The following is a 22471-nucleotide window of genomic DNA, read 5'->3' as shown; positions in this document are numbered from 1 at the left end:
AACTCTCCAAGTTAATTTGTCTACAACATTGCAGAGGCGGGATAAACAGTGATGAACTGCTATTGTCCTGATCTTTCCCCTGATTTGTATAATTCCTTTACTCAAACGGGTGGACACTTCTGTGGCTGAGGGTGTGTTTACCGTCCTTGTTTTTGTAGGTGCTGAGCTTTGCAGTTTTGGAACTATTTTAAAAATTATTCAAATAACCCGTACAGGTTAGGCAAACATGAGCAGACCTGAAACCCTGAGGATCCAGCATCAGGATCCATCCCCGGACCCCGGGCACATCATCCTGGACGATAACAACATCCTTGTAGCCTGGTGACATAGTCTGATTTTTACAGTGACCAGTGTTCTAACAGATATTCCTGATAAAGGGGGAAAAGGAGATTATAAAATGCAAATGAGCAATCGCTTGGACTGATAATAGAAAGGAGAACCTGTTTTGACCTCTGTTAGAGAAATGCATTTAAATACAGAAGTTGGTTTGATTTCTTTAGTGTCGTTAGATATTTTCCCGCATAATTTTTGAAAAATGACCACCGTCTCCTTTAGCAAAGTGCCGGGATTTTTTGTTGTTGCCGTTGGTCAGTTCGGCGGCTGCTTTCCCTCCTGCTTCCCACCTTAAGTTTGATTTATAACAATCTCTTTTTTGTTATTTGTTATATATTAGCTTCCTCCTATGTCGGCTTAAAAAAGAGGAAGGGACTTAAACTGTGAATGAAAAAGTCGTTTTACGGGGCGAAAAGGGCAAGTTGGTAAGTGCTCTCTAGTAGGTTTTTGACGGAGAAAAGGATATGGTTCTGTATTTCAAAAGCTTTGCAATTTTATTTGGAGAGGGAGAGACTTAACGTGGTCCTGAGATGAACGTTAACAGTTTCAACCGGCTGAGAAGCACCTGTCTGTCGCCGGGAGCCCCGCTTCAGCCGGCGGCGGAGTGCGGGAAGACGTCTTCCCCACCCCCTTACAGCTCGAAGACTCGCAAGTAAGTAAAAAGGGCTTACCTGCCCACACCCAAAATGGCGGCCGGCGCTCTGCACCACTACGCCTGCGCAGGGATAAGCGTCTGTGACACTAATTCTCCCGGAGTGTCTTCCCCGCCCCCCGCCAGCTCCCACCAGCGCCCGGCCCCGACCCAGCCACCCGCGCCCGGAAGTGACGTATCGGCGGTAGCAGTTCCCCCGCTGCATGATGGGAGAGTGTGTGGAGTGGGCGGGGGGTCTCCGCGGAGGAGGAGGTGGAGGCGGCGGCGGCGGAAGAGGGCGGAGGGTAGTGGGATGGGGGGTCCCGCGGCAGCGCTGACACTCCGGGTGGGCGTCCATGCCGCTGCTTGGCTGACAGGGCTGTGAGCAACCTCCTCTCGGCTTTCACCAACTCCCCGTCAGAATAGCCGGTCCTTCCCGGGGAGCCAGTTCCTCCCCGGGCCCCAGAGCCATGCCCATCGCGGCCGCCCCGGACGAGCCAGGTAAGCGCCTCCGCTCGGCTCTCCCACCGGCGCACAGAGAAGAGGGTACGGGGCCCGCGCCCGGCCCACCGGCCGGACCCTCGCCGGGACCCGGGGCACCTGCCCGCTGCTGAGCCTGGGGCTGCGGGGACGCAGCCGGCTCTGCGGGCCTGCGGGCTCCGGGCTTGGGCTCTGCCTTCACCCGCGGCGGGTGCGGGGACACCACAGCCGGCGCCCGAAGCGCGCGCCCCCCTTCTCGCCATCCCAGACACCGGCCCGGGAAATGTGACCCGCTTCTCCGCCCCGGCCACCGCCGGTTTGCCCTGCTCCTAGGCTTCCACTTGCCCACAGCTCCGCGGCGGCCGCTCCCTCCCGGGAGCTGTTGAGAAGTTTGGGGCTTTGCTCGGCCTTCCTCTTTCTCCCTTCCTCTCCCTCGTGACAGGTGTAAACACTGTCTGCTTCGCTCAGGCCCGAGGCCGACCGCAGCCGGACTGTGCCGCTCACAAGGGTCTCTGAATGAAGTGAGTTTTGAGTCCTTCGGCAGACGGAAGAGACGACCCCAAAACTCAGGCGTCCCTTTCTGAGAGGATCTTTCTGCTCCCTTCTTGCACTCCTCAAGAAATAATCTGCTTCTCCTCCCCAGATTATGTTCGAAAAGTTGGACCATTTATTCTTTAAGTGCTCACCTTGGCAGCTGCTGCGTCTTGATTGGGCAGGGTACAAGAGTATTGCGTGAGCGGGTAGGGTCCTTTCTCCGTTTAGAAAAATAGTACGAACGGCTAAATATTTGTTTTCTTATTGTTTTATGGAATTTGTAGCCTGATTTCCCACTGAATCTTCTGTTGGGGCTGAGAGAAGGAGAACATGCAAATATTTTACGGGGGGGTGGGTTGCAAATAAAACAAAGGCAGTGGTTCCTTTTCAGAGTTTTCAGTTTAGGAGAAGAAAAGTAGAACTTTACTTTGGAACTTTTCCTAATGTATAAATTTTCCCTCCTAGTGCCTATATTCTCGTACTTGGAAGTTTTTTGGGGGATGGAGGAGGTAAGGTTTATTCTTGAAGGTTACGTTTAATGGTTGCTTTCAGTTAACCTTTTAGACATAGAAATATATGCTCATTTGTGGGGAAAACAAATGTGTCAACACTATTATGTTGAACTAGCACATTTTATATGCTTTCCCAGCATAAAGGTTGGCTTTTGCAGTTGTCATTTTTAGTTCTTTACAGAAGTGTATTTGTTCAAAGAAAGTATCTGTGTTAGTCATCTAAATTTTGTCCATGAAGATTTTTCAGGGGTTTAAAAGACGGATTCTGGTTAGAACATTCAGCACTGTAAATGACACCTATAGATACTGGTTAGCTCCAGTTGTTCCTTTGTTTACATGTGTATCAGATATGTTAATTGATCTTCAAAGCATAGATACAGTTTAAAATATTTAAAAAGCTGTTGAAAGAAATTCACTAGAATTCACTTAATATTCAGGGCATTTAAATTTGGAATGTGTTGTAATCTTTTGACCTAGAGACTATTATAAAATTAATCCTATATCGAAACAAAGACAATGTGTCCATAATTGCATTGATAAATTTTGCAGAACCCAATCGTCTTTACGTAAATCATGTAAACTACATGAATCCTATTATAAAACATTGTAAATTTTAATTTGTTCTGTGTAGAATTAGTTAAAAACTAGTTCAGAGAAGTAATAAAAATTTGAGAACTAAATAGTGTTTTGTATTTCATGAAATATAAAGTGCTTCCCTCAACAGGCTAGGAAGTCTTTGAGTAGCAGCATCTCATTGAGGAATCACTCCTTCTCTCCCACCGCCAAACCCCAAGTCTCATAAAAGGAGGCTGCTAAGTGTCTTGGTATTTTTAAAGCAATGCCATAAATTATTTAAGTCAAATGTTTATATTCTAATTTAATGTTGCTTTCAGTTGTTGTTGTGTGCCCTCTAGTCAGTTCCTACTCATATGACCCTACAGGACAGAGTAGAACTGCTCCGGTGTTTCCTAAGCTGTAGTCTTTACGGGGAGCCCTTGTGGCACAGTGGTTAAGCATTTGACTGCTAACCAATAGGTCAGCAGTTTGAATCCACCAGCAGCTCCTTGGAAACCCTGCGGGGCAGTTCTTCCCTGTCCTGTAGGGTCTTTGTGAGTTGGAATCAACTTGAGGGCAGCAGGTCAGTCTTTGTGGGAGCAGGTCACCAGGTCTTTTCTCCCTCGGAGTGGCTGGTGGTTTGAATCACCGACCTTTCAGTTAGCATCACAGCATTTAACCATTACACCACCAGGGCTCCTTTGCCTATAATTATTAAATTTTTTTTAAAAAGGCTATTTTTTTCCCATGGTTCGCACTTTTAATTCCTCTTTAAGTAGTCTAGTGAATCTTTCCAGCCTTTATTTCATAAGCATTTCTAGTTTTTACTCAATTTTGAAAACAGCTGGCATTAAATAGATTTTACATACATCATGTTGGTAATCAGTCCATCTCTCTCTCTCTCTTTTCTGTATGTATATATACATACACACTAAACCCAAGTACTTTTTGCAACTTTATAGGATAATTGCTGACAGTGATATAGACTATTTCCTATGAGCAAGATACTTTTCTAAGTGCTTTTATATATTAACTCATTTAATCCTCACAGCAGCCTTATAAGGTAGTATTATCCCCATCTTTCGAGGAAGCTGAGGCCCAGAGATGTTAAATAACTTGCCCGACCGAGGTCAAACAGCTGGTAGATGACCAAGCCAGGATATAACATGATACTACTTATGTAAAGTTTTAAAACATACAAAACTATACTGTATGTTTCCTATTACTCCTGGAATATTTAGTAAAAGTATAAAAACATGCAGGAAATGATGATGAACACCCACTCAGAATCGAAGTTAACCTCTGGAGAACTGGAGAGGTGAAAAGAATCTAGGAGAGGCCATGGGTTTTCAACCGTTCTTTTACTATCTTTAAAATAAATCTGAAGCAGATTTGGTAAAAGGTTAAGATACAACACAGCTGCTTGAAATCCGTAATAAAATAAAAAGTCAGATATTTAACTTTAAAACAGATACATAAAGTATCACTGTATTTTTCAGCATTGTATATTTTTAAAAAGGATAAGTAAAGATTTAGTGCTAATTTGGGTTGACTTCCTTTTAAAATGAAAGGAGCCTCTAACTTAAAAATATTTGAATTAAGAATCGTTGCCCTCCCCAGGTTCCCTTGCAGTAACTTCCCTTTTTCTGGGCTATCCTTTAATTGCTGTCAACACACTTAGTTTCTTTTTTTGGCCTAGGTAGGGACTCATCGTAAGACCAAACGCATTGCTGTCGAGTTGATCCTGACTCAGTGACCCTATAGGACAGAGTAGAACTGTCCCATAGGGTCCCCAAGGCTGTAAATCTTTACGGAAACAGACTGCCACATCTTTCTCCCGTGGAGCAGCTGGTGGGTTTGAACCACTGACCTTTCAGTTAGCAGCCAAGCACTTAACCACTGTACCACCAGGGCTCCTTAAGGGCTCATAAGTCTGTGAATTACTCCCTGGGAAAGGGAAGAGGTCAGTAGCTCTATTGATGGGGAGGAAGAGGGAGGTGAGATGGAGTCATTGCTCAGTGGTTTGGGAAGATTGAAAAGAGAAGGAAAATAGGAGAATGAAGGCTCCATCTTACTGTTTCTGTCATCACTAGCCCTATTCCAAATAACTGTAAAGATAAACTTTGCAAAGATAAATTGCTAATAAATTACAGGTTGCCAGCATGCTGAAAGCTTAATTTACTGGCATTATATTTGTGAATAGTTCCCAGGAGAAAATTAAGTAGTAAATTAGAATAAATTCACCATAAGTAGTATTTATGTGAATATTTATAGTATGCCATAAACCATTTCTACAAAATACCTACTAACATCACGGCATTCTCTTCCCTTCATTCACACAGCAAATATTTATTGAACACCTGCTATATGCCAGTCACTGTTCTAGGTGCCGGAGATACTGAAATGAACAAAACAAGGGGAAAAAATCTGCTCTCGTAGAGCTTCAATTCTTGTGTACGTGTGCATGCACGCATACATGTGGGGACAGACGAAGTAAAATCTAGAGATGGTAGATGCTATTAAGTCCTATGGGGAAAAATACTAGTTGATTTGGGGAAAAGAGGAATGCTGGCTTTTTTACTTTTGAGGGGTGTGGAGTTGGTGGGGCTTGCTGTTTTATATAGTGTGGGGTCAGAGAAGGCTTAAGACCTGAAGGAGGTAAAGAGAAAAAGGGTAAGAGTGGTAGAGGCAGAATGTTCAGGGAACTACAGTGGGGAGATCCAGTGTGGGTGTAATAGGGTGAGAGATGGGAAGCCATTGCTGAGTAGCCAGTTTTGAGTAGAGGATCTGTCTGGCTGCTGTACAGAAAATTGATTATAGGAGTGCAATAGTAGAAGCAGAAAGATTTCAGTTAGGAGGTAGTTGTAGTGATAAAGAGATGACAACGGCTTGAATCAAGATGGTAGCAGTAGAGGTGATGAGAAGTGAAGTGGTAGGACAGTTCCTTGAATTGAAGCCTCTGATAATTTCCCATTGCTCAACCCAGAAAGCTTGCAGAGGTCCTCCCTCCTGAAAATTCAAAGCCCTCACAACCTACATTTCCAACTTCCTGCCCAGTCCCTTTATACATCCTGTATTCTAACCAAACTCCATTATGTGACTCACTGTTTCTTTACAGTGGCCCCATGCTCGCTCTGTTTTATTTAAGTGCCTGTCATTTCCTCTATCAATTAAAATCCTTCCCATTTCATATTCTCTTTCATGGAGCTTTTTCTTGTTTTCACCACTCCTTCTCTTACAATCAAAGAGATCTTTTTCTTAGGATCCCTGTAGCCACATTTTGCTTCATTTAATGTTTATATTCTGCCTTGCTTTACTTTTATTGGTGTCTTGTATTATTTACCCCTAATTAATTATAAGTTTCTTTAGGCCTGTGACTTGTTTACTCAGTTCTACCCCTAATAGAACCCAGCACAGTTTTGTATGTGGTGGTAGTTTTTAGTCTTTTATTACAGAAACAGTATATGAGCATCATAGAAAGTAGAGAAGCAAAAAAAAAGTCACATTCCCACAACCCAGAGATCCTCACTGTTAACAGTTTAGTGCGTCTCTTTGCACACATTTTTTATATATTTAGATATGTGTACTTTTTACAAATAGGAAATTTATTGTACATACTGTTTTGTAAGGGTTTTTTTGTTTTGTGTAGTAAACTAATCTCACCTTACCATTTCAGGAAATTTTCCTCTAAATTAATGTCCAAGGCCATATTCAAATTCTTACCCAGTTAGCCCAGAAATGTCCCTTTACAGCTGATTTGCCCAAATCAGTATCCACTCCGTATTATATTTTTATAGTTATTAAATTTATGAAAGGACAATATACATATTACAGAAAATATGGAATAGTATAAAGAAGACTGGTAAACCCCATGATGACAGGGACTCAATCTGTCTGAATGCCTTGCACAGAGTAGGCACTCAAATACATGTTGAGAGGAATGATAGAAGAAAAATATCACTACAGAGAGAGAACTCTTTCACATTTTGGTTTTTCTTCAGTTGTGTTTTTTCCTATGGACAGGTGAGTGATATATATATCTCATATGTATGAACCATGGTGTAGAGATTTTTCGTTTGCTTACTGTTGTGAGCATTTTCCCATGTTATTAGATACTCTTTAAAGTGTGATTTTTAATGTCTAACTAGAATACCATTGAGCAAGTGTCAGGTTATTTCTGCTGACTATTTCCCTCTGGTTGTTTTGTTTTTTCTAGTTTTAACTATCATAGAAAAGCATCTCAGCGAGTAAACTTTTTACATAGCTCTTTGACTGGTCTTTGGTCATTTCCATAGGATCAAGTCATAGAAGTGGAGTTACTAAATCAATGGGAAAGCCAATTGCTTTCCAAAAGGTTGTAATAAATTCACTCCCACCAGCAGTGGTTTAGGGTACCCATCATTCTGTAATCTCCTCAGATGGTCAGTAAATATGCAGGGTTGTTCTCCTCCTACTCCATCACTTCTCAATCCTTCCATCCCCCCAGCACTAGGCAACCACCAATCTATTTTCTGTCTCTACAGATTTGTCTTTTCTGACTTTTGTTTTTTCATTTTATTGTGGTAAAATATATGTAACATAAAATTTGCCATTTTAGCCATTTTTAAGTGTACAATTTGGTAACATTAATTACATTCACAGTGTAGTGCTATCACCATCCCTATCTATTTCCAAAACTTTTTCATCTACCCCAAACAGAAACTCAGAACCAAACTCATTGCTGTTGAGTCGATTCCGACTTACAGCAACCCTGTAAGGACAGAGTAGAACAGTCTCTTATGGTTTCCAAGGAGCAGTTGGTGGATTTGAATTGCTGACCTTTTGGTTAGCAGCTGAGCTCTTAACCACTGTGCCACCAGAGCTCCAAACAGAAACTCAATAGCGATTAATTAATGACTCCCCATTTTCCCCTCCCTTCAACCCCTGGTAACCACTAATCTACTTTGGCCTTTATGGATTTGCCTATTGTAGATATTTCATATAAGTGGGATCACACAATAATTGTCCTTTTGTGTCTGGCTTATTGCACTGAATGTAATGTTTTCAAGATTCATCCATGGTGTAGCATGTATCAGGACTTCATTTCTTGTTATGCTGCATAATACTTCATTATATGTGTAAGCCACATTTTGTTATCCTTTCACCTGTTGATGGACACTTGTGTTGTTTCTACCTTTTTTACTATTGTGAATAAGCTGCAGTGAACAGTGGTGTACATAAATATGCAATTTTAAAATTATTTCCCTGATTTATTTTGGATTTAGGCTTTTCAGCAGTGTGGAATGTTTGCAGAATTTAAAGTTTTTTGAAGGATTGGAACGTGAGACATATCCTTGTTTGATATGAGGTTAAAATTACTAGATGCCAGGCTCTTTTTAAACTAACTCTGATTCTGTTAGCAAGCTATTTAAGTACAAGAAATACATTACTATTTTCTGGAACTATACTGTTCAGTATAGTAGCCAGTAGCCACATATGGTACTTGAAATGAGGCAGCTTTTAAAAATCACATATTACATTTAAACCTTAGTGTATTTTTCATAGCACATATAGTTTGCACAGTTAATTTTCAAATTATGTGATTACAAATCTAAGAAGGATGCATGGGACTATTTTAGGCAATGGAACTGCAAGTGCAAAGGCCCTGTGGCACAAGGGAATATATTATTTGCCTTTAGCAAACTGAAAGAAGGCCTAGCCAGAGCATTGAAAACAATGGGGGAGGGGAGGAGGAGTATGGCTGGAGAGATAGGAATGACTTCTAGGCTTTGTTACAGTTTTTTGTTTTGAATTTTATCACAAGCAGGGGATTGACATGATCAGATTTAACTTCTAAAAATATTACTTGGGTTAAGCATGATTGGATACTAGTTAGTCTAATTTAGATGATAATTATAGCTTTAGACCACAGTGGAGGCAGGGGAGTTGGAAGGAGATACAGACATTACAGAATTGAGAAATGTATGAGGTAAAATTATTCTTTAGAGATAGAGGAGAATGGAGGTGGGGAACTTTGTTAAAGACGGCTCTTAAGTGTCTACCTTAGTAACTGAGTAGATGGTGGGGACATTCACTGAGTTAGAGGACCAGGAAGAGGTCCTCCCTTGGAAGAGGACCAGGTTTGAGGAAGAAGAGCTTGAGCTCTGTTCTTGCTAAGCTTAGTTTGAGATCTGAGAAATTCAGGTAGAGAGGTCTAGTGGAGAGTTGGCTCAGCTGGAATGGAGCTCAGGTTGGAGGCCTGGGTTTTAGAGATAAATAGTGACCGTATTGGACAGAGTAGAACAGCCCCATAAGGTTTCCAGGGAGCGGCTGGTGGATTTGAACTGTTGACCTTTTGGTTAGCAGCCGTGGCTGTTAACCACTGCACCACCAGGGCTCCCTAGGAGTCCTAGAATATGGTAATTAAAGCCTTATCCCATTGCCATCGAGTCAATTGGATGAAATTGGGAAGAGGTGAATGAGGAGAGAGCCTGGGGTGAAACCTGGAAGAATTTATTTAATGCTGAAGAGAAAATGTCAGTTTGTTTTGAAGCCTACTCGTAAAAGTGAAGATAAGAAATAAGTTAAATTATATAAATTAAATACTATTTGACATATATATAACCAAGTAGATAATCTTACACAATGCTTATATAATTCTTTGGAAACATGTACCTTTCCTGAAGCACAAAGCACGAACTGGACTTCCTAATTATCGAACAGGCTGAAAACAATTATGAGTAGGCATGGGTATTTTTGCTATATTAGTAGGTCAAAGAAAAAATTATGTAAATCTCTCCATAAATACTGAAAAGTCATTTTAAACATTCATTTCTGATTTATTAAAACAAAGCAACTTAAAATAGGAATTATTAGATAATTCTGTAATATGATAAAACTTGTATACCTTAACCCAAAAATTTAGCATCTTAATTAAGGGGAGGAGCACTTGATGCCTACCATTACCACCATTACTAGACTTTGTATTGGAGTCATTAGCAAGTACAATCAACAGGGAAAAAGAAAGGTATAAGAATTGGAAAGGAAGAAGTCAAACTACTCCAATTTGCTGATGATATGATGGTATACTGTATGAATACCAAGAGTTTTCATTTATATAAACAGTAGTCACCAGTTAGAAGATATGACGGAAGTGAACCAGTTACCATCAAGTCACTTCTGACTCATGGCAACCCCATTGTGTCAGAGCAGAATTTGTGCCTCATTGGATTTTCAGTGACTGATTTTTTCAGAAATAAATTGCCAGGGCTTTTCTTCCTAGGCATCTGTAGGGGGACTAGAACTTCGTCTGAGCAAATTAACTGTTAACACCACCCAGGAGCTCTGATAGAAATGAAAATCCCCATTTACACAAGCAGAAAAAAAAAAGATAAAATATGCAACAGAACACATAACAATAAATGTTAAAAACCTGTATTGTTAACAGATTCAGTTTTTATGTTAAATAAAATTAACATTTCTATCTCTGTAGATAATAGAGGAAATCATTCCTAAGTCTTGTCTTACTATTCTTAAAATGCTAATAAGATACTTTCAAAGCCAAGACTTTCAGTTGTAGGATCTTTTAATATCTGCTTATCTTAAAGAAACCAGTTTACTAGATGAATGAAATGAATAGTATTTCTGCCTTACCCACCACCCCAAGTGAGGTGTTTGGTGTTTTCTTAGTCTTGCTTATATTTTGTAGCATTTTCTACTTTGCTGTTTATCATCTCTCAGTTTATTATATAGATCAAAAATGTTGATCTGGAGTATTTGCAGATAAAATGCGTATACAGTGATGCTCAAAATCTGGAAGCATTGGTTTATTTTATTAAGGCTTTTGTTTTTAGTAGTTATTTATAAAAAATAGTGAAGCTATTGATTGAGAATTTAGCTCTTTTTATAGTGGATATTTTTAATAACATCTTTGCTTCTAAAATAATTAGTACGAAGGATTTCAGGTATCAAAATCCCGGTTTTCTCTTACCTTGAGCCCAAACAGAATGTTTGAATATTCATTACTTTTTAATTGTAGTTAAATCATCATTTCCTCTTAACTCCTTCCCATACTTCAGACTCATTCCCCTGTATTACAATAGGCCAGCAGGTGATAACATTGTCCTATTAGGTCTCATATGTCTACTTGAAGCACAGTGAAAATGTTGCACCTAATTAAAAAGTTCAGATTTTAGTCAACTTACCAATGATCTTTGTTTCTGGAGTAGCAAAAAGTTAAGGATTTTTTGTTATTGTTGCTGTTGTGATTAATGTTTTAAATGTGGTTTTATTTTTTCTAAGAATTCTATAATGTTTAAATTATATACATAATTGTAAGTGAAACTTCAAAAAAGGAATACATAGTTTTGTAAGCTTTTTGGTTAAAAAACAAAAACCCACTGCTGCTGAGTCGATTCCAACTCATAGCACCCCTATAGGACAGAGTAGAATGGTCCCATAGGGTTTCAAAGGCTGTAAATCTTTACAGAAGCAGACTGCCACATCTTTGTCTTATAGAGTGGCTGGCGGGTTCGAACCTCCGACCTGTTGGTTAGCAGCTACTGCACCACCAGGGCTCCTTTTTGGTTAATAGGAAATAGTAATTAAATATTTCTGAAAGAGAATTTCCCAAATCTAAGTTGTCTGAAATACTTATTTTTTTTAATCAGTTTCAAGAATTGTTGGAGTAATTTAAATTTGATCCTGTATTTAATTTTATAAACTTGTTTTTGAAATCTTAAAGAGTGTTAAATTTCTTAGTGATATTCTTAAATATCCTGGTGGCATAGTAGTTAAGAGTTGGGCTGCTAACCAAAAGATCGGCAGTTCAGATCCACCAGGCACTTCTTGGAAACGCTATGGAGCAGTTGTACTCTGTCCTATAGGGTTCCTATGAGTCGGAATCAACGCGATGGCAACAGGTTTGGGTTTTTTTTTTTTTTTTTTGGTTATCCTTAAATAAATGTCTGTGACACAACTTTAAGAAATATTTGTACAATCAAACCATTGTAAGTAAGGGTAAAACTTTTCACAAGAAAAAGTACTGTTACATCATTTTGCCTGTATCTGTGGGTACAGCAGAACCCTGGTGGTGCAGTGGTTAAGTGTTCAGCTGCTAACTAAAAGGTCTGCAGTTTGAATCCACCAGCCACTCCTTGGAAACCCTGTGGGGCAGTTCTTCTCTGTCCTGTAGGGTCGGTATGAGTCGGAATCGACTGGCAGTGGTTTGGTTGGTTTTTTTTGGTTCAGTTATAACTGAAAAAGTGAAACTGAAACAGACCTGAATTTTTAAAATTTGGGTGAACCAGGAAGATATCCAGAACAGGAAAAATTATGGGTGGAAGCCCTACTGGAAACTTAATCTCCCTCTTAGAAAACAAAGGTAGCGTGTGTGTTGCCTAGCCACCAGTTCTCTTGCGCGTCAGATTTTCAGTAGAGTACAGTCGGAAACAGCGATGGCGGCTCACTGTGCTGCTTTGAATGTACGTTGCTCTCCACAGTCCTGCCAGTAATCCAGTCTCATGCATCAGGCTCCTGAAAGGGCTCATTCCGCCTCTTCCAAGTATCCCATTCCAGGGCTTCAACCCATAATTTTTCCATTGTCATGCTGGAACATCCAAATTGTAACAGTTTGTATCTGTTCCGGTTTTTTTTTGTGGGCTGTTACTGAACCCGTTTGAACTGGTTCAAAGACCTGGTTCACACCCTACTTTCCATACTTATCCTTTGTGGGACCTTAAGCAGATTACTTGACCTCTCTGAGCCTGTTTCGTCATCTGTGAACAAAGATGGGAATAAAATGAGCTTCAGTATAGGATTGTTGAGATTAGGTTGGATAGTGTAGGAATCAAAGAAGCACCTTGCTCAGTACCAAACCCGTTGCCAAAACCAAACCCGTTGCGGTCAGGTCAATTCTGAGTCATAGCGACACTGTGAGACAGAGTAGAACTTCCCCATAGCGTTTCCAGGGCTGTAATCTTTACGGAAGCAGACTGTTGCATCTTTCTGCCACGGATGAGCTGGTGAGTTCAAACTGCCAACCTTTCGGTTAGCAGCCAAGCACTAAACCACTGCTCTACCAGGGCTTCTTACCTATCAATAAAAAAAGAAAAAGAAAAAAGTAAACAAAAACCCGTTTCTGTCAAGTTGACTGTGACTCATAGCGACCCTGTAGGACAGAGTAGAACCAGCCCATAGGATTTCCAAGGAGCAACTGGTGGATTCCAGCTGCAGACCTTTTGGTTCACAGCCGAGCTCTTAACCACTGTGACACCAGGGCTCCTACCTATCAGCAGTACTCAGTAAATATTGGTGATCTCACTTCCCTAGTCTTCATAGAAAACATCATACCTGAATAGGGTTTTAAAGGCTTATGTAAATGGGTTCTATAGAGATATAAGAACAGGAAATTAGAAGAAATGACGTATATGACAACTTAGAGGTAACACGTTGCCAGCAGAGGAACCAGGAGTAGTTTTATCTGGCTGGAGCAAAGAAAGATTGTCTTAGTCATGTGAACTAAAATAAGGAGTTTCAAACTGAGCCAAAAGTAATAAGGCCCTGAAGTAAGGTATTGGTTGTGGGATGTTAAAACAAATACAGTGATAAGGTAGACCTTTGTGATTGATTTACTTTGTAGGAGGAACAAAATGTGGCTAGAAAGGAAGCAGTCAAGGGTAACACACAGATTTGTGGAATGAGTGATTAACCAACTTAGAATTCAGAATACTGTATTGGAACAAAGTGGTTTCTGTTTGTTTTTTGAGTAGAGGTAGATTTCAGTTTTAGGCTTGGGAGAATATGAAATGCCTCTGGGATCTCCAGGTAGAGGTATTCAAAAAGGCCTGCCTTGAGCATTATGCTCTTTTAAGAAATACCTATATGGGATCAAGTTGACAACAGCCAACTTGAAAGATTAGATGGAAAACTTAGGGGGCAGTGAGTTTCTGTTAATGAGGGAGGAACAACACAGAAAAGGAGGGTGAGGATGGTTGCACAACTGAAGAATGTCATCAGTGTCACCAAGTTGCACATGTAGAAACTGTTGAATTGGTGTATGTTTTGCTGTGTATATTCTCAACAACAACAACAAAACAAAGAAAATTTAGGAAAAAGAAAAAGCTTGCAAGCAGCCATCCAAGGTACAACAATTGGTCTGTTCACCTGGAGCAACAGAGGAAGAAGGAGAGTCAGGAATAGGAGGAAGAAATGGAATGTGTGGCTAATTGCCTTCTTTGCCATGAGACCAGAACTGTATGGTGCCTGGCTAACGTCAGTGAACATTTTGATCAAAGATTCCATAGAAGAATCCTGATCAAAAGGGACAAAGTGCAGAACAGAATTTAAAATTCTTATGGAATCCAGATTTTCTGGAACCATGGACACTGGATAAACCCCCAAAACTATTGCCCTGAGGTAGTCTTCAAGCCTTAAACCGAAAAATACCGCCTGAAGTTGTCTTAAAACCAAACCATAGTTTAGCTTAGCTAGTAAAGAATGTCTGTCATGATCATTGTGCTCTTTTAAGAACTATTTATATGGAATCAAATTGACAACAGCAACTCGAAAGATAGGAAACTTAGGCGGCGGTAAATGTTAATGGAGGAGGAACAATTTGGAAAAGGAGGATGAAAATGGTTGCACAAGTTGATGAATGTAATCAGTGTCACTGAGTTGTACATGTAGAAAGTGTTGAATTGATGTATGTTCTGTGTATATCCAACAACAAAACATTATTTTTTTAAAAAGTAAAAAAAAGGCATTTGGAAAGGCTGATCTGGAGGTATGGTAGGCAGCAGAATGAGGTTTGGGCGTTATATACATATAAAAACAGGAAGGTGGATTGTGAAGGGTAAGAGTACAGGGAGACCAAAGCCAAGCAGAAGCAGCAGATCCATTTAAGGAGGAGAAAGGATGTGGTGGGTGGGAGGAGAATCAGAAGAGAATGCCTTTCAGAAATGCTTTTTCACTTAGAAATATTTTTTAGACACTTTTCTCTGTTAGTAATATAGCTTTGCCTTCTTTTTTTAATGGCTTCACTTTTTATTTATTCTCTTCTTCGTCCATAGATATTTAAGTTGTTTACAAAACTTAAATTTTTTTTTAACAAACAGTGCAGGAATTGGCATGTTTGTGAAAAACACTTGCATGAATGCATTCATGCACATGAAATTGCTTGGTCAAAGGGACACACATTGAAATTTTTTATATATTACCGAATTGCCCTACAAATGTGTGCACTAGGATATACTCTCAGCAGTGATAGCTTTTAAAGAACTTTGAAATTGTAGATACTACACAAACATTTTGATATTAGAAAACTTAAACAATTGGTAAATGCCTTCTGAAACTGTACATTTTTAGAATTTGCTAAATGTTTTTGTTTTGTATACTGTGTGCTTTTAAACATTTTTATCCCTAAGGTGGCTTACTTCCTAGAATGAGGATAGTAAGAATTTAAAGAAAAATAAAGACTATCTTTTATTTATTATTTTTGTGTAAATTATATAAATAACAAAAGGAACACTTTCATGTTATCAGATTACTTAGCGCATTCAAATAATTTAAGAATGCGTTGTCCCTATAAGCACAAGATCAAGGAGATCTTTAATTGGAAATCTAGTTCTTTGTTTTAAAAGAAGCCCTGTCCCCTGCTTTTCTATGCTGGAAGCAGTAAGTCGATTTAGAGGAAGTGGATCAAAAGGAAAGAGAATGATAGTATTATCGTGAGGAAGAGTAACCTTGAACAAAATTGATGTGTGCAAACAGTTCTTGACGCTGTAGACACACTGATATTATCAACACAAATTCCATGCTAAGACTTTTTATGGAAAATATTTTGAAATTTTATATTGCTTCTTGTAGCAAATTTAACCAACAACTTCCAAGACTGTAAAATGAGTTATTCTTGTAAAACTTTGCTCAGCAAAGAGTTGATGTCTTGGAAAATACCCAGAGAGTAGAAACACTAGAAGTCTAACATGCCTGAAGTCACATGGCTTACACAATTTAAAGGTTTTTTTAAAAAATGGACGAATTTCACAGCTTCATTTTTTTAAATTACCTGACATTGTTTACACCACCTTTGTGGAAGGAGCCACTGTCTTTCCCTAACTCTGAGGTACTAACAGTGTTTGGGGAGGAGTTGACTGTTAGTTTTAGTCATTTTCTCTAAATTCTTTACTGTCCCTTGTGTCACAATTTTTTATATTTTGGATTCTGACCTATTTCTGATTTGTAAAGTCAATTTTGGGTGTCACTGCCAGCTTTTAAGAAAAAGGGAAATAGAACTAAAAATATCAGTACATAAAGAGTACAGCTAAATACTGTTTGGTGAAACTGCTTTTTTTTTCATATATGTGTATGTGTTTGTTGGGTTATCAGGTAAAATGTACTTCTGTGGGTCACGAGGGAAAGAAGGTTGTGAAATCCTGCTTCATATGACAGGCTAATTCTCAAATCTTTTCTAACAAAGATATATGGTACATTACAAGCAATACTTTTTTCCCCTTTAATCTTTTCTACCTGTTAGGAAAAAGTAAAACTTTAAACCAAGTAAAAATACCAGTAAAAGGTCAACCAGCTAGAAATCTGTTTGTTGTGGGAATTCTTTCCATAGTTTGCATGGGGTTATCAGTACAAGTAGACCCACTTCTGGCATTACCTGTATATACCACACACCTGTATACTCATGAGTACTATTTTAGAATGTGTTTCTATTTTATTTTTCAGATATACAAAGCTTTTGTTTCATTTCTTCTGTCCCCCTTGTTCACCCCCTCCGCAGGATATTATTATCTGTGGATCATTTCTGGCTGTTTTAAGCCTGGTTCGTTGTCTGGTTTCCTTCTGCCACCTCACTCGTCTCTAGGTCATCTTTTTCTCTTAATTGATAGGTGCTCAGGGAACAAATTGAAGGAAAACTAGTAGCACCTGGCAAAGACATAATTTGAAAGGTAAATCTAATGTTACATAGATCATACTTTAAGGCCAAATTTGTGATTTTTAGATTATTTAGGACATTGTCTGCTCCCTTTCTCATTAGCTCGGGTATTTGAATTCTAACTGCATTTGGTTGTAGTTTTATAACCTTTCCTAGGCTCTTCTTACTCCAGAAGGTGAGTTGTTCTTGTGGTAGGCAATTTTAATGGAGAGAGAAGCACTGCTAGAGGAAGGACAGCTGCCAAGGGCAAGACAATATACACGTTTTTTTAGTTACACACTGGAGTGGTGTCCTTAGTTTTGAAAGACCACAAAGTAGATTTCTTTTTAGCTGGGGAAGGGGATATCCTGGGCTCTTGAGGTTTAACTCACCAGCCTTGACCAAAATGCTAATTTAAAACTTTACAGCAATAGATTTCTTTCCAAGCATGTCAACTACTCATGTCAGCTTATTTCAGAATCTTTCGTGGGAAAATTTACATGAAGCACTAAAGAGAGTTGCTGGGGAGCAGAGACCTCGAGCAAGGGAATCAGTTGGACTCTCCAAAGTAAGTAGTATCATGCTCTACTAGCTGACAGCTCCACTTAGACTGAGAAATAGCCTCAGATCAAAGCAGATATCAACGTTAGCTGGTCCGTCCAAACACAATAACACAGTTTCGTTATTTAGCTGTTTTTTCCCCCAGGTTTCGTGTAAATTGCTACCCCCTCAACAAATTCCTTCTTAAGATGGATTGCAGCACAAACTACTGGGATTTGTTTTCTTTCACATTCATCACATTTCAGGCCAGCCTCTCTTAGATCACACTTCCTTCCCTTGATTGAAGTTAGGTATTTCCTAACTTACTTGATGGAGCACTAGGAGGCAGAAGTAGGGTATAGAAATTGGGGGGGTAAGGGGGGTTTAGATTTTGAGTGGTCAGTGGAATCAATGCCGCTGTAAGAACAATGATAATGTATTCAGTCCTTACTGTGAGCCAGACCCTGAGGATGCAGTGGTAAACAATAGAGGCCTATGCCTGCACAGCGTTTTCAGTCTTTTGAGCTGAAGTAGAGAAACTCTTGCAAAAGTGGTTTCCGTGGAGTGGTAGGATGGAAGCCAGATTGTCTTGGGTTGAGGAGCGAGTGGGAGGTTAGGAAGTAGAGATAGTGAATAGACGGGGCCCTTTCAGGACTCTTGGTGGTGAGGAGGAGGAGAACTAGAAGGGCACAGAAGGGAAGGCTTTTTGGTTTGTTTGCTCTGATTTAAGATAGGTTTTGAACATTTAAGGACTGATGAGAAAGCATCAGCAGTGATGGAGAAATTCAAAGAGTCCCCTAGCAAGAAATCAAGAAGGAAAACAAAAAGTCCAGGGATTATCCTTAGACAAGATTGTGGGTGTAAACAAGATTTTAGGGACGGGGCATGAAATTGAAGTAGTCTCTGCCTTTTAGATTCTATTTTCATTGTAAAATTTCAGGATATTAGGGTGGAAAATTAGAGTGGCTGATTTATTCTGCCTCTACACAAAAGAAGCAGAGAGTACTAGGGGAAAAAATTGTTTTCCAAGGGCTAATGCATCTGCTGCTTCCGTTCTGTTGCCCTTGTTATCATTAGTTACTCAGTGTCATTTGTGCAATTTCAAATTTTGGGAGAAGTAGCTGGTAAACCCTCAAATATGACCAGTCGATATAACAAGCTGAAGGCAAAACAGTTTCCAGTATTTTTATTTGTCTTTAAATATTTAAACTAACCAAACTCAGTGATAAAATATCTTACTATGGATTTGTATAGTAAATTAGAAACCTATAGTACAATAAAAGATTTTCCATGAGGATTTTTAAAAACCATGGTCTATAAAATAGCTTATTGCTGTTTAACAGGTGATTAGCACTTGAAGAGTGAATATTTGCTTTTGCTCATGTTGGGATTGACATTATATATATGATATACATACTTTTGTAAATCATTCTTATTGACATCTGCTATGAATTGAACTGTGCCCCCCCCAGAAATATGTGTTGTAAATCCTAACCTTTAGGCCTGTGGCTATAATCCCATTTGGGAATGCATTGTCTTGGTATGTTAATGAGACAGGATTAGTGTAGGGTGTTATCTTGAGTCAGTCTCTTTTGAGATATAAAATGAGATTAAATGCAAGTTAGCAAGCAGAGATGGGGTAAGGTAGATGCCAAGACAAGTGGGGATCACCAAGGAACCAGGAAGCAGAAGCTGAAGAGACAAGGACCTTCCCCCAGAGCCCAGAGAGAGAGAAAGCCTTCCCCTAGAGCTGGCGCTCTGAATTCAGACTTCTAGCCTTCTAAACTGAGAGAATCAATTTGTTTGTTAAAGCCAGCCACTTGTGGTGTTTCTGGTATAGCAGCACTGGATAACTAAGACAACATCAAAAAACAGGAAGACAGAAAATTTGGTTGTCACTTTTGACAGTCTTGCCTTTTAAGGGTGATCAACCTTGACACAAATATATTTTGCTGCTTATTTTCACTGTTTGCTCACATTGCGTGCTGTGTGCATTAATACTGAAATGAGATTTGCTTCTTGGCATTTTTTGTGTTATACTTTCTTCATCTAGGCTTATAAGCATCTTTTTTCTCCATCTGAATTATCGTGGAAGTTTCAGAACCCTTCTGAACAGCTCAGAAACCTTTTGGGGAAAACTCCTGTGATTCTATTTTTTGCAGTCAATCATTTCTGCAGTATTAGAAGATACTCTTCAAATATTTGATTAGCTTGTGACTAATGCACTACTTATTAGTTATATTACTTTGAAAGACTGTTTAACCTCTTTAAGCCATTGTCTATTGATCTATAAAATGAAGAGGATTATTCCTACCTCATAGGACAGTTGTGAGAACTAAATGAGGTAATTCATGAATGCCCTTCGGATAGTACCAGCACATAGTAAGAGCTTAATAAATACTAACTTGATATTGGTGTAAGCAGGGAGTGAAAGTACAGGGAAGATATTGCTTATTTAGCAGTGTCTTAAATAAGACTGCATAAAATTCTGCAGTAGTACATACAGTTGGTGTCTGTAATATTTGAGGATTTTGGGTTTTATATTGGCAACTTCAAAGGAATTATGAAGACTTTTAAAAATACTTAGCTTTGGGGTTGTGGGAATTTGATTAAATAGCCTTAAGGTTTGCAGCCTGTGTTGAAGAGGGAGTGGAGACCTTCTAAAAACAAACAAAAAAACTTTCTAAGTTTTTTACTAAAATGCATCCTTTTAGGGGCTCTCTATTTGTTATTTATTAGCCTCCGTTGAGCTACTATGTTAAAGACAAATAACCCCAAAAAAAGGAAATGAGAAATTAATCATTTTTGCAGATTTTAAATTTTAGAAGCATGAAAACTTTTGTGCCATCATGGTCCAATCATTTCTAGATGTATTGAAAACCACAGGCAAAAATCTAAGCCTTGATGTTGCACAGAGGAAGGGCTCGTCTAGTTCTCTATGGTACAGTCTAGTTCTCTATGGTACAGCATACTCCATGCCTTGTGCGACAAGGTAACTCTTAAGTAGAAGTGTAGGCCAGGCAGGTTCATTGACAGTACATGTTGGTAGTATCTTAAAACTCCCATAAGGATATTATAGTAAAGATTTGAAAATTTTGAACTACTACACCAGCAGCCAATTTGCAATGCAAGTTGATGTTGTTAATTGCATATATAACATTTTTATTGATTTTTATAAAGAAAATACAGATCTCATTTTTTTCTTCCATATGATTTAACAGTTAACTAAGTTAAGCCTCAAACATACTGTGCTAAGAAGGCAGTGATTATTTTTTGTGATTCATTAAATATTCTTTGCCTAGTGTAGTTCGTGGAGCCCTGGTGGCATAGTGGTTAAGAGTTAGGCTGGTAACCAAGAAGTCAGCAGTACGAATCCACCAGCCGCTCCTGGGAGAAACCCTATGGGGCATTTCTGCTCTGTCCTCTAGGATCGTTATGAGTGGAATCTACTCACTGGCAATGGCTTTGGTTTGGTGTTTGTTTTTTTTTTAGTTTAGTTCGTATTATTGAAGTCAGTAGCGTAACTTCAAATATAGTTGTTTTTCTCCCCCACCCCCTTTTAAAAACAAAAACAACAGCATTCAATCAAAGTTCAGTTGTTGCATTCAGTTGTTACATAGATTTTCTTCCTGTATCAGCCAGGATTTCAGAGAAAGGGAATCAGTGAGAAATATATATTAAGAGATTTATTGCGAGGAATTGGTTTACGTGATTGTGGGGGCTGGTTAGGCAAGTCTGAAATCTGTAGTAGGCCGTCAGGGAAGGCAGGCTGGAACTCCTGAAGGAGCTGAAGCTGCAGTCCACAGGCCAAATTTCTTCTTCTCTTTTCCCTTATTGCCATCCTTCCTGCTTGTGTTCTTCCCCACTCCGCATTTCAGTTCGTTTAAATGAAAGTTTGGAGTGAAGGATTCTCAGTAAAGCCAGAATGTATAATCTGGGCTTGTTTATCTGGCCTTGAGACGTGATGTGATGTATACATTGATGCTGCTGGGCTAGTGCCCTGTAAAAGATGCTAGTTTTTCTCTGGTGAGCGGTGTGTACTGAAAGCTTTTAGCTTGTCTGTAAGAAACCCTCATGTTTGATTATGGGAGATTGCTAGAGGCCAATAGCCTCTTACTTAGAGACCCACCACCACCACCACCAAATGTGAGCCCAAGGCCTTTTAGGGTAGATAATATGACGGTGGAAGATGCAGGGAGGGCCCCAGGGACTATTTGTTAGAGGAATGGGAAGGACAAACTGAAGAATCCTTTTTATCCCAACCAGGCACCTACTTGCAGGCTTTTATTCTTGGTCTTTCCTCTGACTGGCTAGTAGCTATAGCTGGTTTACTTCAAGGTACTGGTGAGAACTTCTAGGTTACATTTTTCTATTCCACGTCAAAACCTTCATCTCTTAACAGACTAGTCTCCTGAGTTGGTTCAGAAGTTAGAGTCTTAGTCCTTCAGCCTTGGACTTCAGATTTGGTTTGTTATCAGGCTCCCCTAAGCCTATAACATTTTATAATTTACTTATGTAAGTTTCATATTGTCTAAGGGTTGGTTATAAAAATTAGCAAGAAAGTCAATTTCATGTACCTTTAGTGTTGTTAGGAATATTTTTCTTAAATGACTTATTCTTTCAGTGACCTTTTAAAATATATGCAGAGTCTTGTGAGTCTGTGCCAGCTAAGTAAACATTGACTTAGATTTTGTTAAGGGTAGATTATAATTTGAGCCACAGACTTGGTAAAGGTTAAAATGTAATGTTAATACTTACTGAGTGCACAGAATGTGCCAGGTACTGAAGGTTATCCATAATTTTCATTACAGCACTGAAAGGTAGGGGCTGGCACCCACCCTCCCCCACACCTCCCCACCTTTTTTTTTTTTTTTTTTGTGAAAATACACATAGCCAAAGATACACCATTTCAAAAATTTCTTCATTCAGAGTTCAGTGACATTGACTACTCTGACTCCAAATCCAAGATCTTCTGCCTGTACCATG

At 39.3% G+C, this 22471-nt stretch overlaps 1 protein-coding gene across 6 annotated transcripts in view; it reads left to right on the top strand.

Annotated features, from left to right (window-relative positions):
• Positions 1 to 1160: 1160 nt before the first annotated feature.
• AFTPH (aftiphilin) overlaps positions 1161 to 22471 on the top strand; it is a 76870-nt gene continuing 55559 nt past the window's right edge. For 2 of the 6 annotated variants that reach the window (XR_002824461.1, XM_023733325.1), the window contains exon 1: positions 1249 to 1465. The gene's annotated coding sequence lies outside the window, so the exon portion shown is untranslated. Of the gene's footprint in view, positions 1466 to 2465; positions 2488 to 17423; positions 17514 to 22471 lie in introns of those variants that run through there. The other 4 variants (XM_023733314.1, XM_004369271.1, XM_004369270.2 and 1 more) reach the window with 4 other exon arrangements.

Source organism: Trichechus manatus, unplaced genomic scaffold (assembly GCF_000243295.1).
Source record: "Trichechus manatus latirostris isolate Lorelei unplaced genomic scaffold, TriManLat1.0 scaffold00004, whole genome shotgun sequence".
Lineage (NCBI taxonomy): Eukaryota > Metazoa > Chordata > Mammalia > Sirenia > Trichechidae > Trichechus > Trichechus manatus.
This window is presented reverse-complemented; position numbering and strand designations above follow the sequence as displayed.